Below are 14,096 nucleotides of genomic sequence, written 5' to 3' on the forward strand. Positions count from 1 at the left end.
AGAATTCGGAATTATAAATTATTTACGAGCTTTCAAATCACGCAAATTAAATTTGATTTAATCGATATGCACAGAAATGGAATTTTTCTCATGATTTAAAATAAAATAAATGGGATTTTGTAGCAAAAGTAAAATAATGATTTGTGAGTGCTTCATTGATATAATTTCAATTTATAATTCCATTCTTAAATGAAATTGAATGAACATATATTTCTCTCTTTATAAAAAATGTGACGTAACAAGTTAAAATTGTTTAATTAGCACAATTTGAAGGTTATAAATAATTTATATTCTAAATCAATTTTTTCATATTTGTTCGTAAAAGAATTACACAAAGATGTAATGCGGAATCTTTACATCAAAAACTCTTTATAACATGGATATACAGGGCGTCCCAGATTTTTTCGTATAAACTTTAATAATGAGGAGAAATAAGAAAATAATATTATATAAACTCCCTAAAATATATTATTAAAAATTTATAACAAAAATGTGAAATATATAAAAGTGACTTAATTTACTTACTACTAAAGTTTGTATAGAACAGACATCCTGTATATTTATGGCAAAATAAAATACGTTTCTTCAGTTTCTATCCTCGATGGCCAGAGGTCAATTTCTAGATGTATGTTTCAAGATTACTCGAATGCATCATTGTTATCTGAATATACATCAGCCGGGACATTCTCGGCTGTAACGGTTTACCAGAACGTCGATCATAATCTTTCGATATCGTTGCTTAATTTATCATATCTAATATTAACATTAGATACGAACATTATATATGAACATTACTTCTATGATAAATTGTAGATTGACCTCAACGATATACAGATAGGCACGAAAAATTTAACTTTCAGCACGCAATATGCCAGAGAGATAAATTGAGTAAAATGCTGCGTTTGTCATCGGTAATCTTTCATAAATTTATCTCACAAACACGAAACTTCCGTGATTCCCGAAATAAATTTACTAACGAACTTAAGCTCGATATCGTAGAGTATTTCCAGATTCAGAACTTAAGCCGAGTTATTTATAAATCCTCAGTACGAAACCGTTTCGTGCCGTTATTATGGCTGAAAGGCTATTTTCGGTACAAAGCTAATAGCGTGAGTGTGCTCGTAAAAAGGTGATATTTTATGGGAAGGATATCCTGACCCTGCAGTTTCTGGAGCGAGACGTAGCATAAAGTGCACGCCGACAAAAAATCGCGTTTACCGATAATTGAATGTTTGTACTTTGTACACAGATCGCGCGCGTGCCTGATACACATGTGTGTATGATATATACATCAGAAAATACCGTAATGGCAACGGCAAAACATAAGTCGTTTTAATAATCATTCGATATTTCTTCATCCTATATATGTCATTGAATTTTATACGTATTTATTAAGTCACAGCCGAATTAGTGATAATCCTTAATAGTAGCAAAATAAAAAGTTCGATACAAGTAAATGTATAATATATAAAATATTATAGGATAAACATATAATAAGAATAAAATTTCCACGAAAACCAAGCAGTTGGAGGTTTTTCATTTTTTTTCTTTTAAATATTTTCAAAATATTAATTAAAGCCTACAAATTTGTTTTTACACTTATTACGTGTCCAGAAAAAATTATTTATTCAATGAACATATTAAAAATAAAAATTTTTTTGTTTCCCGAAAACTTAGTTTCTGGGCCTGTTTGGATTTATGTAGGAAAACCTTCAATTATTTATAAATATTAAAACAATTGTATAATCGATTATCTTTTCTTTATAAATAATATAGTATATCGAATAAAAAACTGCATAAAAAACTAAGATAGATATACACTCGATAAATACGCGTAATATTTCAACATAAGCTCTAACACTCGCATTAAGTAACATTGGCGTTAAAGGTAATGATCACGCCGCTGAAACAGAGTTAAATCTGTTTCAGCGACGTGATCATTCGATCTTAATGCTTTTAAGCTACACGGTGTCACCGTGGTCAATGCATGAGAAGAAAATTGGACGTTTGCCCAAAGACGGTGTTCCGAATGGCACTGTCAACATTTATAACGGCTAGTTAAATGTCTAACACACTCTAATGCATTTCCATAATATTTTATAAAATATATTTAGTAATTACTTTACTACTCAAAATATGTTTCACATAAAGCCATAATTGATGCTTATTCGTTAATAAGAAACCATTTTTGATCTATAAACACACAATAAATTAAACATGCAATATATGTAAATTTCACTCTAATTTACATATCTAATTACATAATTACATAAATATATTTCCCATACGTATTTTCGTATTTGATATATAGAGACCAATTATTTCGCAGACTTTTATTTCAATAAGTATGTTTCTTGAATAAATACACGTGAGGAAAATACGCGATCGAGATTCGCAACGTAGGATTTATACGTAGGTGTAGCAACTATATTTTGATCCGATCAGTTCACAAGCGTATTCGCGGTGTGATTTAGTAAGTATTACCTGGTAATAAAAGCGGTATTACCAGTAATACTCGGTCCCGTTTTGAATAATTTCGTTTCACTTAACGTTCATAGAATTCCGTATAAATCACGACGATGCGTTCAACGTTCCGTATTAAAGCGATCAAGTAGATACAAGCTTCAGATAGATAGATCCACACGATTCTTTCGACATTATACACGAGACAAAGTTATGATTTTTGCGAAACGATTTTTGCGAAACAATTTACCGTATTTATCGTAACGGTAGGGTACAATCTGATTATCTACATAATACAAATATGCATAAGCATGCATAACAAGGGAAAAAGAAGACGTGTGTGCAGTGTACCTCATCAGCAACTAGTTTGTCGTATTAAGCTAACGTGTTAATAAATAGCTTGCATATTGATGCATAGATAATTACTGGAGACACGTTTCGTCAGCAAATATGAAAGTAAACTCGAGTTGGGTGGCATATCGTGAGTGTTTTGATAAACAAGTAGACTCAATTAGTTCAGTACCAATTACTTGAGATGCTAGCTTGACATCCAACAACGTGATTCATGAATATTGCTATACATTCTGATTGCTATACATTTGTAAATTATATTATTTTATTTCTTTTCTTCAGGAATATTCTGACTCGTCCTTTGAATTGTGTGCTTGTCTTTTTCTCTCTCTATATACTCCTATTCTCGAGTTTTGTGTCTGGAGTGATATATGATTGTAAACGGCACAGTACGAGCAAGTCGTAACGTTTCTGCATACAACAATTAAGTATGCAGAAAAGCTACTTTAGGCCGCGCGTGCCCAGCATGACAAGTAGCGATATCCTTTCCTTCTCCGGGACTTTCAGCAATAAATCTGTATTAACGCAAGGCACGCTGCGATAACGTGCCATTATACGCGTTAACTGTACGCATACATCATACGCTGTGGCGCAAATCAAAATATCGAAGAAGTTTTCATCGTGTTAACTATTTAACCATATATTAATAATGCAATCTCTATGGAAATATAAAATTAACGAACGTAATTCAAATCCGGTTAAAGAGATGAAAGAAGAGAAACGGAGAGAGAGAGAGAGAGAGAGAGAGAGAGAGAGAGAGAGAGAGAATCGTTGCTAAAATTACGCACTGTGCAAATTAGTGATGAAACTGATGAATCTAAGAACAACACATGATATCATCGTACTCATACTTGGCTTCTCGCACGTAGAATTTTATTTGCATCTCATCTAACGATTTACGCGTTGATTTAAAAACGATTGTAGCGTTCTTTGTAAATATCCGTGAGTAGACAAAAAATCAGTTGCACAAGGCTTAAAAATATTTCAAAACAATAAAATATTACAGTTCGTCGCTTAATTCATTAGCGAAGAGAAATGTCAAATATAAATAATGTTACGTCGTAAAAGGACCATAAAGTGTTCTCGACTTTAGAATACCGTAGAGACTGGAATGTCACGAATACTCATGTGCGATATATCTAGCGTTTCCATACCTAATGTACCGTCTGATCTTTACTCCAAGAAGAAATATATGGGATCACAAATGGATGTACCTCAACTTAGTATGTCGATAATAAATTTTTCTCTCTTACACACAAACATCTTACATATATTTTCATGTGATGTACACATTCTTCACACTAATACATGCAATATAAACACGCTACTATTACGTATCGGAGACAAAAAGTTTCTATTTTTAACTATGTATTAATATAATATAAAAAGAAGGTAACCTTTATAAGAATACGGAATTACATAATTTGAATTCGGCTTTTCTTTTGTAGAAAGAAAAACTATATATATGTATATTATGAGATTATAACTCCCTGACAATTATATCATTTAATACTTATATTTATACGATGTTTATAAAAATTATAAAAAGTTTAAGACACCATAGATACCGGCAATACTGCGCATATCGCGTACAGGTGAACGGCATGCACAGCTTGTAATTATGCGCTCGATATATGCAAAAACGTCATTTAATTATTGATTTTACATTTGCTATGTATGACATTTGTAATATTTGTGTGAAATCTTAAACGGCACTGTAAGGGAACATTAAAAATATTTCATTTGACTGTTCGATTATAAACACATAGACAAGCAGAAAAGTATTATTGTCACATAGGTTCTGTGTAACTGCATGGTTTTATGTAGAATAGCAGCGCAAAAAATAAAGAATCCAAATTCAATTTTCAACTCAATCATTCTGTATTACAATTTATTTATATTTGTTTATTTATGGCAAAAGCAGTGCAAAGCTTTACACTTCCAAAAATTAAATTTAATTACAATACTTTGTAATACGTTTATATGTCAATTTGCATGTCAATATAATATAACATGTAAAAAGAATACATAAATAATAAGCACATAATAATCACATTTTTGTTTCTGTGTCAATAACTCATTCCGCATTTACGTGTATAAAAAATGATTTATGTCTAACTTCACCTAGAATATAAAAGTTGACATAATAGAATATACACATTTAATACTCTAGAGGTCGTTTCAACTTCTTGGTAAACTTACCTATCAGATAAATATGTGTCTGTCTTTATTTATTTAAGAAAGAAATGAAGATAGACATGTGCTTACCTGATAGGTGAGTTTACCAAGAAGTCGGAACAACTGGTCCATATATACTTTGTTTTATGACATCTTTAAAATCACAATAAGGAATTTTTATTGATAAAAGAATTAACTAATATGCATAACAAATGAAGAATTTAGCAAATTATGCAAATACCTAAAATATGGAATATCTATATAAATAGACAGAAGAAAAAAATTTAAATACATAGAAACTACACGCCATGAGATTAAAAGAAGTAAATAAGTGCAAACCCGATAATAATAGATAGATAAAAAATAATGATCAATTTTTAATCATCAAATAGTATATATTACAAAAAAATGACAAATAGAGCGAAAAATACGTATCATTACTACACATATTGATATATAATCGCACAAAAATTAGTGTCCCTCCCCCGTCACAGGCTGCGAATCCGCGCCAGCCGAGGGACAAATAGCGAGGCAGAAATCTCCAAGGGAAAATCGCGAGTAATATTAAGTTTATAAAAATCTAAGTTTCAATTTGTTTTTTGGGAATGTAAACGGGTACCTTGCTGCGAGGTTCGGAGAGCTCGGCGACGACGTAAAAGGAGGAGGAAAGAGAGAGGCGAGAGGAAGGAACTTCGCCAGGACGTCGAAAAGGGAACAACCACAATCCGGGTGATCGTCGAAGGAACGAGGCAACCAGGAGACACTAAGGATCGGTTGGCGGAAAATTGGCGCCCGATCGTCCAACCGGATGTAGGATCCTCCCGAGGAAGGCGGAGGACGACCGGCGAAAAAATTTATCTCGACGGGGGATGGTCAGACACCCGGAAGGATTCGGGCGCGCATCCCTGCGTGCCCTGCTGTCATTGGGCCGCGCGATACGCGAATCTAGCGTGCAACCCTTAGTGGGGGGTCGTGGGTGTCGATCGCGTCGCGTATCCAGAATGCTTTTGCGTACGAAAGGTGTCCTGCAAATTCGTGTACCGCAAATTCGCGGACGTCGTTAGTGTTATGTTTGCGAATCGTGGCGACGATCTTGTCGGCCGAAGGAAGCGCGACGAGTGTCATATCTGCTCGCGGCGACCATTTTCACGCGCTTACGTTCGCCATCTATCGGTGCCGGGATTGTCTTATAATTTTTTTTTCTTTTTCATATGCTATTCCCTAATTATAATGGCTCAATTTTCTTTTACTTTCAATAAATTATATAATATAATAGTTATATAATAGTTAACTTGTCAAAAGTTTATCGAATTTCTCGTCTGTCTATCGTTCCTTTAGCGTGTGCGCCTTTGTCGTCGAGCCTGTCCCTCTGCCGTTAGGACAAGCTAGCCGACCTTCGCACGCGGATCGAGAATAGAATTCATGTACAGTATATTGTGGATTAACGTGTCGGCGTCCAAACTTCGGTTCATTTGCGTGCAGCTGAAATCTCCGCGCGAAGTAATTTATCGTCTTGTTTTTGATCGCGACGATTACGCAAGAACAAGTCATGACAATAATATAATTATACATATTTATATTATATTGTATAATATTAATTATATTATATACATTTATAAAATCGGATAATTGATGTTTTCCTAAAAGATACGTAGGACAAATGCATTCCATTATATCTTCGCATTCGTACCTGCATTCCAATCATTCAAAAACGCGGCTGGAATTTTACCTGCGCTAAACCATTTAACCAAGTTCTTCCAATTGATGTATAGTCCGATAGTATCGGACAAGTCTTTCGAAAAGTTCTTTAGGTCGGTTTTGCTTTAAAGTTATTAGGTATGACAAATTTGCTTAATTAATAAAAAGGAGTAAAAATTTCTATAGTAAGACATTTGTACTTGTCAAAAAAATTTATTATAAGCCTTTTAGCAACATGTTACAATTTAGGCAACTGCAACATCAAGTTACAATTTCTAACGATGATTTGCGCACAAACCAATGTCAAATGAGAAATGTAAGTATAAATAACTGTTGTGCGCATTTTGGTAACTCTTGTCTATATGTATGTATTATATATCTCTCTGTTTTCACACTCTAGAGTTCCTTTGCCTTCCTCCTCCTTTGCCATTCCTTTACCGAAAGATTAAACATTGTACCAATAAGTGCATATTAAAATATAATTTTAAAAATAATTTACGTAATACACATTCAAAAACTCTTTCCTAAAATAAATGGTGAATGAGTAAAACGATTTTTTGTACTCATGCATGTGTACGAAAACAGTTATTATTTAAAATTGTGGTATGTGTGATAAATCAGTACACACACAGGTTAATATCAATTTATAATTTGATATATAGGTATCAAAACTAAAACAGTATCTAATAGAAAAAGTTCAAGGATACGCTTAAGATGCCAACAACTAAACGACTCATCCTATATTTGTACACGATCGAGACACACGACATCGTAGTCGTGCCAAATATTAATGTTGAATCAAATGTGATATCTTAGATTGCAGAATGCCGCGCATGTGACCCCAATTTTACGAATTTATTCCATATTCGGATCACATCTCCCGATTAATATTGAATTGATGTAACGCCAATGAGTTCCAATTCGTTGTGGAGATTAATATCAGAGAATTCAAGAGAAAATGGAATGTAAATTTACTACCAGTGCAGTATATGATAGATCGGCAGATTTTTCATATCACCAATTTCGGAAACAGTGGGATTCACGTTTGACCGCGAATCTCCATTTCCACCTAAATCAAGACAAATGTATCACGCGCTTTCCCCTATGTTACTATTAGATTTGGAAATAGATGAATGGATACAAAAAATCGTTTACTTAGACTCTGGGATAGCTCCAAGATATGCGGTGAACATTGACATATAAAAAATATAAAATATAGAATAAGAAAATATATCTAATATGTAAGAAAACATTTTGATTCTTATTCTACTTTACTCTTCTCTCCATTAAAAAAGATAAAGTAGTCTAAAACAGTTTTTATTATCTCATTTGTGTCGTAATATATAAGAGAGAGAGAGAGAGAGAGAGAGAGAGAGAGAGAGAGAGAGAGAGAGAGAGAGAAAGATACCAATTTCGTCTAATTAAGACTAATGCGCGATGATATTTTTGGAGTAATTTCGTCATATATATACACTTCCTTTTATAATAAAACAGTATTTTAGTATATAAAAATATTATCTTACAAATTACAAATATTAACTTGTTTTGTAGAACATCGTTAATTCGTTGTTTATTACACGAACGAATTGTAAGAAATACTCCATGCAATGAAAATATATTCACGCGAAATAAACAAGAATTTTCAAGCGAAGAGTTTTTAACAAATTTTTCTTCCTGGAAGCAGAGTAATTATGCGATAATTATAAAGCTGGAGCTTTATATCAATCTAAATTCAAATCGCGATAGATTACCAACAAACACAGCGCAACACTTTTTTTCGTGTGTGCACTCATTAACACGAGAGTTTTAATGTGTTGCAATTGTAACAATGGTAAAGGCCCGGGTCATTAAAATTTCAAAATAGTTTGCTAGCAAGTCGCGCGCGGAGACGGCTGCGTTTATGCGCCCAATGCGTCGGCGAATTTGCGGAGTACCTCGAGACAAATCCTGCAACGAATAAGCGCGGATGGGAAAGGGAAAGCACTCGCGATTATTTATTCACCGCTTTGTGCTCACTTGCCTTCCGTCACGGATCTATTTTTGGCCCTTCTAAATGATACGCGAAATAATTTTCCATCCGGCCGTATTGCCACACCGCGACTTCCCCGTGTTCGTGGCTGGAAATAGAAGAATGAAGGGTATTCCTCGCGAACACGCGAACGCGACAGAAGCAAGTCGTGAAATTCGCGAGTTCTTTCTCATTGTTGAAAAAAACTCACATCGTCTAAATTTGACACACGAAAGAATGAATGTTATCAAGTTCTGCTTAGCAACGAATTTATATTCGTAGAGATGTAACATTTTGATTCGTATTCGCTTGCGAAAAAATCAGAAAGTCGGATCTTCTTTTAACTAATAAACTAAAATTTCTAAAGAGAGCAAAATATTTTGAACTATACATATAATTATGAGAATTATTAAGATACCTGGTGAACGTATTATATTAATAATATATTAGTTACGTTAGAGCTGCGATTCCACTTTCCATAAAGTTTCCAAGTATCGTTAATTTATATGTGAAATAATAGTGATTGTGCTAATATAGTACTGTTTTCTCTCGCGACTGCGAGAAACCAACTATGTGAACAGTGGATTTCATATTGGTTTATGCAGGTGTCCGGCAAAAGAAAGAGAGAGAGAAACGTTTGTGATAAATAACCCTGTTGTATGAATGCACAATGAGTCGTTAATCATGCCATCGAGATGTGAAATCACTGGTATATTTTTTATTCATTCTCCGTTTCTTAATCGAATAATTTATCGATTCTTCACGCGAATTATGTCTTATTTACTAGCGTTCTTCTTGCAACGTTCATATATATATGTCCATATGGTAATCAATTATTAATTTCGCAGCTTTCCGCGAAAATTGCCACGATACCTAAAGGGCAATATAAATTTAGATGCACCCTTCAGACTTCAAAAGTTATTTAATCATTAAATACCGTATTCTACTTTGGATCACACACATACACACACACAAAATATATTTTGTCTCAATCCATTACACAATAATTACACGGCTAAGATAAAAGGAGCGATCCCTGATACACAATTACCTTCGCGTGATTATCATTGCGTAATTATTTAAAGGGCGAGGCTTTTACATTGCAGCTTTTGCCGATATGAAAAACTTATAATTCTATATACTTCTTATAATTCATTTATCTACGCGTGTCATTAGGAAACAGTCATTGACTCTTTGAACCATGTACAATACAATTACGCCATTGTACACGAAAGCCATATTGCTACAATTACAGCATTGTGTATTTGGTCCCTTTTGAATGCACTTCACGCTATATAGTACACGCTTATATGCAAAGTGCAGCACGTAAACTTCGAAATGCCAACGTTGAGACTACATAAAAATCTTATCTTAACCTTCCACTAAATACCAAAATACCAATACAAATAAATTCACAAATAAATTTAAAAACTTAAATTTTCACAAAATAAAAAACACATCTTTATCGTTCATTGCATAATAATGGTAATTTTTCTCCGAACGTATAGTAAATAAGAACAAAGTTGTGTAGGCTTTAATCAATATTTTGAAAAACTCATTTAAAAAGATGAATAATACCTGGACTGGTTTGGTTCTTGCAGAAATTTTATATTTATTACTTTTATAATATAATTGCTTTTATCAAAATTTAATGTTTATATTTATTATTAGATTTATTTAACAATATTTTTCATTTATTCTTTTTAGAACATTAATAATAATATAAAGTGAAAAAAAAATGTTTTATATAAATTCTAAAGCAATAACTTGTATTTATTATTTACAAAGTTTTACTCTTAACAAAAACGTATTTCTCTTTGTAAATATTTCTCTTTATTTCTCTTTATAAATATGATACTTTTTCTCCAGACGTATAATATTATAAATTGAGACTTTAGCATTAATATTTTCAGAAATTCGTTTAAAAAAAATTAAAAAAACTCTAAATTTGTTTGATCTTGTGGGAAATTTTATATTTCTCGTTTTCTGTTTGATTTTTGTGCGAACAGAATTGTTCACAATGCAATAACGCTACTAATAGAAAATAATTTGGCGTCAAAACTCAGATTAAAAAGAAATAAACTTGCTCGGTTTTTGTATAAAATTTCAAATATACGCTCCGATATCAAACCGCGATACAATCACTTCTTCGTTTTGCTCGTGTGATTCGTGGTTCCATTTAGTATACAAGGAAGATCAATTTTAAAATCTGGGAGCATTTTGTTTTACATTATGACATTGCAGATGTGCTGAATGTGGCTAAGGCTTTCCTTCCGGTGGAAATTGTCTCTAAAACTATCTCGAAAGTTTTTCCGGGAAACGTGGAAAGAGCGTTCCTGGTACGGACGCTTCTCGGCCGCGACTGTTTACGTCTATCGACATGCATCGGCTTTTTGTGACCGGCTCGCCGGTATTTACATTCGGATACTACGAATTTACGGACGAACATTGCCGGGCCAAATGCAAAAAAAGTAATCGTGTCGTACATACGGTAACATTTAGATCCCTTCGATAGTTTTCTAATTCGACCGACACAAAATCAACGGAAGAAAAAAAACATTCGTTCTAGTTTAAGAGATTTAGGAAAAAAAAGCGTTGCGTTGACAAGCAACCCATGCTAACCTCTCTTTTCGTGGAGTGACCACAAAATCTGGTCATAAAAATTATTTGTTACGAGTCGAAATGAAGAAATTTCTAATGACCGGCGAATATAATTGAGATTGCGGAAAAAGATGAAAATACTCCCTGGCACATTTTGCTAGACTCCGTGTCTCTTCGTTGACAATAAGTACATTAAAAAATGCATTTCGAATAACAATCGCGTGAACGGCGCACATACGCCTCGGCGACCGGTAGGTTCTGTCGTCCGCAAATGAAAAAAGAAAAATAGAGGGCGAGGGGGAGAGGGGAAAGAAAACGAAAAAGAAGACTTACTTATACGCAGAGAAGATCCAGCCAGCGATCCCGGACTTTCATCGGCAACGCTGCTCCCCGAAGCGGTGAACTCGAACCGAAGCGACGACGACGGTGGCGTCCGCTCTCGTCCACTCGTCCCGCGGTACTCGATGAACTCGATCCGGTGAAATTCGGACGCGGCGACCGCCGCGTCGGAGAGGGCGAGAAGTGAGCGCGGAGAATGCACGTGGCGACAGGACGACGCGCGATACACCGTCACGGGAACCGGACCGGCTTCACGACACCGCAACCTCACCGCGCGACGGTCGCAACCAGACTGAAGTTCGCCGCCGATCCGTCGCCGCCACCGCTGCTACACAGGCTACACTCCGTCCAGCCTGGAAACAGCTGCTCCTCTCCCCCTCCGTGCTGGAAAACTGCGCGCCGATCTCGGCCTCCTTGCCGGGGTCCTATACTCCTACTCCTACGGCGTCGATCGCGCAAAGTGCATATATCTTTCCGCGACGCCTCCTCCCGCGAAACCGGTGTTCTGGCACCTGACTAACCGCGAGAATGTTTCGGCGTTGATTTAGCGGAAGAGAAATCGGACGCGCGCGCGCGCGCACTCGCGCGTGGAGAAACTTTGAAATTTCGCGCGACAAACAGAATTTTTTTTCCTTTTGCTTTTCAGGATACAGTAACGCATGGACCCTCAATGCGATAGGATCCTCCAGGCTTTTGAATTCCGAATGCTGATTACGGTTGCTAGTGCTCCGATTTTCGGCTTTAAGAAAGCTCCGCTGATTACTCTGAAGTTTGCTCAAATGCGAATCGATACTTCTTTCACGCCGCGCGCCGGGTCAAATTGAATAGAATCAAATCGAACCGTTGAATCTTAACTCTTAATTATATGTATATAACAACATAAATTTTAATATGTAAATAATAAAAAGATTTATTATATGTAAGAAAAAAGTAAGATTGATTGTATTCAAATCATTTGCACATTTTTCATTTTAATGATCTTTTTTTTATAGAAAAATAGTGGTGCAAAATTTTGATGGCGGTTGGAATTTTACTTTTATGCGATTTAATTGTGCGTAATTGCTAATAAAAACCCTCCAAACAACTGAAGTTTTTTCTAGTTTTAAAAATAAATATCTAAAAATTTAATCATAATTTTTTTTAGAGGAAGCAATAAAGGAAAAGTATTTTGCACAATATATTGATAGTAATAAATTATAAATATCACAAATATTGTGCGCCAATTTTTATTGGTTTTCTTTCTTTTCGAAAATCGACCTCAGGCGGAATACTGATCTGATAGTGGTAACCGTGATGATCCTGTTCCCTCACGTTCTCTGCTTTCGTTTGAGAGCAAACGTGTGATCAGCGTAAAGATAGTCACGACGATTCATTTTCGTGACTCTCGAAACGCATTTGATATCCGATAGGAGAATGCGTTTCTGAGAATTTCTGGAAGAACTAATTTCTCTTATTGGGTATCGGACGAAGAAATCATTAAAAAACAAGTGATCCAATACCATTTTCACACCAAACGTGCTTATATAAATCAGATAAACGAGTGTAGATAACTTCAAACAGGTGTAAACAAAGTAACATAAAGTTTTGATATTTAATTAATTTTAAAAATTAAAGAATGAGAATTATATTTAAAAATAAAACGTTATTGAGATACAAAATTACGACAACGTTTTATATTAAATTTTTATTATTCATTGCGTAACTTTTTATTGCATTCTCCCCCTCTCGCCAATGCTATTATATATATCTACCGACAATTTACGCGTTCAACAATTCAATCAATTTAGTTCTTTTATCGGATTCTTTTTATTCTACCTATTCTTAGAACTCGTTCTCTCGTTACTACAGCGATACAAACGCGTCAGAATTGATGATACTCAATTTATTATTCCGTACTGATTCAACAATTACACGCCGGAATCTCTAGAATCATGCACGCTAGAATCATGTTAAACGATCGTGTCACTCGTTTCAATGGAGCAGAAGAATCGCGGTTACGCATCCGAATATTCTTAGAACGCGAAAATGCAACTAAGTTTGCGCGACAAGGGATCGAGTCTAGGCGCGGGAGGGAGAGGGAATGAATTACCTCCACCGATATCCAGGAATGAGAACGTTCCCGGGAACGCGCTAATAACCGTAAAGCGCGCCGGCGGCGCGGAATATCCTCATAAATTTCCGCTTTAACGCAAAATAATGATGGTGACCGTATCAAAGTCACGAGCGCGGCCGTAAAGCTTTTAGCGCGAATTAGTATTGAAAACGGCACCTACGCGACTCGACGGTAAAATAATATCTCCTCTCCCTCCCCTTCTACCTGCTGTATATTCCAACGCGCCGGGTGTTTCGATCGCTCCGAGACGGATGGGCGGGAGGGGGCGAGAAAAGCTTTTTATTGTGTCCAGCTTTTATAATAACTGACGGCGTTACGTGTCTGTCTTGGCTATTATTTACGCCC

At 35.1% G+C, this 14,096-nt stretch overlaps 1 protein-coding gene across 5 annotated transcripts in view; it reads right to left on the minus strand.

The window, feature by feature from the left end:
• Nucleotides 1–11,995, minus strand: part of LOC105832790 (extracellular sulfatase SULF-1 homolog) — a 68,109-nt gene extending 56,114 nt beyond the window's left edge. For 2 of the 5 annotated variants that reach the window (XM_012674048.3, XM_012674046.3), the window contains exon 1: nucleotides 11,633–11,992. The gene's annotated coding sequence lies outside the window, so the exon portion shown is untranslated. Of the gene's footprint in view, nucleotides 1–11,632 lie in introns of all 5 variants that reach the window. The other 3 variants (XM_012674049.3, XM_012674047.3, XM_036284448.1) reach the window with 2 other exon arrangements.
• Nucleotides 11,996–14,096: the final 2,101 nt, after the last annotated feature.

Source organism: Monomorium pharaonis, chromosome 3 (assembly GCF_013373865.1).
Source record: "Monomorium pharaonis isolate MP-MQ-018 chromosome 3, ASM1337386v2, whole genome shotgun sequence".
Lineage (NCBI taxonomy): Eukaryota > Metazoa > Arthropoda > Insecta > Hymenoptera > Formicidae > Monomorium > Monomorium pharaonis.